Here is a 4,426-nt window from a genome sequence, read left to right on the forward strand (position 1 = left end):
GGGGGCGGGGGCGGGGCATGATAAGCCGGGGTCATTCCGGGTCCTGCAACCTCCCCAGCGCCCTGCCCCTGACGCGGGGCCAAAGAGACCGCCCCGTCCTGGGACACTCCCTCAGGATGGAGCAACCCCTCCCCGCCCGCCTTCTCCCACGGACCAAGAGGCCTACAGTCAGGGCTTGGAGCTGCAGCAACAATCTCCTGCTCCCCTGCACCAGTCGGCTGGAGCGGACCCTTCCCCGCCCCGCAGAGATTCAGGGTCTGGGCAGACAGACCACCACCCGCTCCCCATCTTCAGCTTCTGTCTGGAATTGGAAGAGTTGCCCTGCCTTTTGCCAAGTCATGAGCTCTTACCCCAACTTAGGGACGTCCCATTCACCCCCTCTCCCTGGGTAACGATGAGGGACCTGTTGGCTGGTGTCCATTCTCTGCTGGTGACTGGTCTGTCTCACCGCCGCAGCTGGGTCACAGCCTGGTGGATGGGCAGAGCTGAAAGGGATCACAGGTCCACTCTCCTCAACTAGTGAATGAGGAAACTGAGGCTCAGAGAGGATCAGGCTTCTGCCACCATCAACTGCAGCCAGATCCCCATGGGTGGTGAGACTGTTCCCATACATGTAAGTCTCTGCTCCTGAGTCCTTGAGTCCTGGGCTGTGATGGAACAGGTCCAGTGGCTAATCTCCACCTGCCTGTGGTCTGACCCGTCTCTCTCCTTGGCACTGGTGTGGAGGTCTGCAGTAGCTGGGGACAGAGGTGGGTTGCCATTACCCCACTCCACAGTGTCATCACATGGGAGGTGGCCAGTCCCCAGCAGCTGCTTCCAGAAGCTAAGCTTCAAGGCCTTCTGACTCACTGCTCCAGAGAGCCAGGTCTTTGACTCCAGGGTCCCTTCTCTATCTGGTTGTGCCTGCTCTTTGACTTGCTTCAGAGAAAGTGATGCCCAAAGCTCTAATGACCTCAAGGCACAGAAATGTCTGGAACCACCTTACAGGCTTCACTGTCCTTCCATTTCTAACTGGTTAGATCTTTTTTCGCAGCGAGCGGGGGCTACACTTCGTTGCGGTGAGCAGGCTTCTCACTGTGGTGGCTTCGCTTTGTGGTGGCTTCTCCTGTTGCAGATCACGGGCTCTAGGCGCATGGGTTTCAGTAGTTGTGGCACGTGGGCTCAGTAGTTGTGGCTCGTGGGCTCTAGACTGCAGACTCGGTAGTTGTGGCGCAAGGGCTTAGTTGCTCCATGGCATGTGGGATCTTCCCGGACCAGGGCTCGAACCCATGTCCCCTGCATTGTCCCCTGCATCTTAACCACTGAGCCACCAGGGAACCCCTAACCGGTTAGATCTTGATGATAGGCATGTGGATTATCCAATGTGGATCAACAATGGCAAATCTGGAAGACCAGGCGGCATCCCCACACACTCTGGGCTGAAGCTGGGTGTGGGGGGGATGGGTGCGGACATGTCTGCCCCCAGCTCTCAGTGAATGCTCAGAAAATGCAAGTGAGTCTTAATGTCAGTCTAAATAAAATGCCAGGAGGAGACAAATCAACAGGGGGAAAATCTATATATTCCCTGACAAAGCTTACTGGGGAAAAAAAATTTTTTTAATGGACAGAGAATCATAGGATGGTGGAAAACCTCTCATCTAACACCATCATGATGAAGGAGTTGATTGGCTCATTAACATGATTGGTGAAAGTTGAGAATCACTTAAATAAACATACACACCTTAAACATCTCATATATTCTAAGACACAAATAAGTTCATTCAACTGCCAAACTTTTAATGTAGGTGCAAGCTGTGTTCACTTTTTTGGTGACATGTGTGGGTTGTCTGACAGGAGCTCTGCACTTAAGTTTTATTGGCTGGTGTGTACTTTAACTGTAACAACAAGAACAACTGGTATAAACGAATTTTGGCCTCCCATGAAAGCCTTTCCTGCCCACCTCAGTCAACTCAGACAGACCCCCACCAGCTTCAGACCCCAGTCATCCTACTGCAGGGAATCCCAGCTGGTGGCACTCAAACCCATGAGGTTACTCCTCTGGATTCAGGTCATTAAAGGGAGTAATGAGGCCTCAGTTTCTAGTCTTACAAGCCCAATAACAACAAATGAAAGAACAAAACAGTTTGAGAGCCTCCTTGTGAGTGTGAGAGTGGCTGGTGGCAGTTGGAGGGGATGTGTTGAGCGCTCCAGACTGGGTAGTCTGTTTGCACTCAGCTCAACACCACTGGCCACTAGAGGGAGCCAGTGGGTGTGGGACCACTCCATGATTACATTTTCTTTTGCTTTATGGTTTATTTTTTATTCACTTGTTTCGCCTTATGAACATTTTCAGACACAGAAAAGTAGAGGAGAAAGTGTAGGGAGTTTCCATATGCCCATCACCAAGGTTTAAAAGTTATTAACATGTTGCCGTATTTGCTTTTCTATTTTTTGGTGAACTATTTTAAAATAAATCCTAGACATCATAATACTTTACCCCTGAATACTTCAGGATACACTGCAAAGGAATAAGAAAAATTTCCTGTGTAACTACAATACTATCACTCCCCCCCAAATTAACAGTGATTCCTTAGTATCATCTAATACCCAAACCATATTCAAATTTCCCTATTCCCAACCAATGATCTTTGCAGTTTATTTCTTTGAATGAGGATCTAATCAAGCCCCACATATTGACAAGAAAGTTGTAGTTTGTTTTATTCTTGGTCGTATAGTGTTTAATTCCACAATGAAATGTTGTTTTAAAAGACTGCTTATGAAACATGAGTGTTAGTATGCAATAAGTTAATGGCTGCACATAAATGATAACAATTCTGCAAATTAGCCTAAGGATGCTCTTTACTCAGACCCTTGGTTTTTTCATTTGATTAAATTTCTTCCAGAGCAAGCGAAATTCTCTAATACCCTGAAAAGTAACATCAAAAATCAATATAGGGCTTCCCTGGTGGCACAGTGGTTGAGAGTCTGCCTGCCGATGCAGGGGACACAGGTTCGTGCCCCAGTCCGGGAAGATCCCACGTGCCGCGGAGTGGCTAGGCCCGTGAGCCATGGCCGCTGAGCCTGCGCGTCCGGAGCCTGTGATCTGCAATGGGAAAGGCCACAACAGTGAGAGGCCCGCATACCGCAAAAAAAAAAAAAAAAAATCAATAGAGACAGTATATCTAATTTGACTTTTCATTTGGTGAAAATACTCTTCACATCTATGTGTCTTTTATTTTTTTAATTTATTTATTTTATTTATTTTTGGCTGTGTTGGGTCTTCATTGCTGTGTGCAGGCTTTCTCTAGTTGCGGCGAGTCGAGGCTACTCTTCGTTGCGGTGCGTGGGCTTCTCATCGCGGTGGCTTCTCTTGTTGCGGAGCACGGGCTCTAGGCGCGTGGGCTTCAGTAGTTGTAGCACACGGGCTCAGTAGTTGTGGCTCGCGGGTTCTAGAGCGCAGGCTCAGTAGTTGTGGCGCATGGGCTTAGTTGCTCTGTGACATGTGGGATCTTCCCGGACCAGGGCTCGAACCCGTGTCCCCTGCATTGGCAGGCAGATTCTTAACCACTGCACCACCAGGGAAGCCCTATGTGTCTTATTTTTTGAGACATGCATGCAAACAGCAACTGAAAACCTTCTCCTCTTTTCTTGCCATTTAGAAACAAAACACTAAAATTTATCAAAATAACTCGAGGGAAATCTCAAGAATTCTATATAGTAGGTAGTGAAAAAACTTTATCTGTTTTTGATGCCATCATTCAACACGTAGTGAAATTTCAGTCTGTCTTAATATTCATGTGGTTCCCCAACGAAACACAATAGGTGATTTGAAAATTTATTCAACAAATCATTTTTAGACAGTTATTTTAAATCAGTTTAACACCTTGCTTCATTTGTTAGAGAAATTGGCCTCTGTTTCCTTATGAATATTACTACCTATTGTATTAAATTAGCATTATTGTATTTCGTAAGATGCTAATCTAAAAATAAAAACACTGACTAAAAATCATGACTTTGTCATAATCAAGGCAAAAATAGCAAAATGATTTTTTAAAGTTTCTAAAGATGTCCAAGAGTGTTTGTATTACAGAGAAAGGCATTCAAAAGCTAAGAGAAGTTGGAGTGTTTTCTAGCACATTTGATTGTGTTGCATTCCAGTTACAAATCCCTTGCTGGAACAAATGAAACATTCCCAAAGCCCTGCAGTCAAGCTTGGAAGTTCTCTAGCCCGGTCTCCCCTCCCAGCTAGCATTTGGTGTGTGGGGAGAATTCCATTCCAGGAACAAGTCACTCCTCTCCATGTAGCCAAGTCCTGAAGCAAACTGCTTAGAACTACTTCTGGCCCTTGCTTGGGGCTGTGGGCCTCTGCGAGGCTCTCACTAAGTATCCAGGCTCTGGAACACAGGGCAGAGTGGACTGAGGTTAGCCTCTCCTTAGTAGAAAAAAA

The sequence above is a fragment of the Lipotes vexillifer genome, unplaced genomic scaffold, assembly GCF_000442215.2.
Source record: "Lipotes vexillifer unplaced genomic scaffold, Lipotes_vexillifer_v1.1 scaffold570, whole genome shotgun sequence".
NCBI classification, from domain to species: domain Eukaryota; kingdom Metazoa; phylum Chordata; class Mammalia; order Artiodactyla; family Lipotidae; genus Lipotes; species Lipotes vexillifer.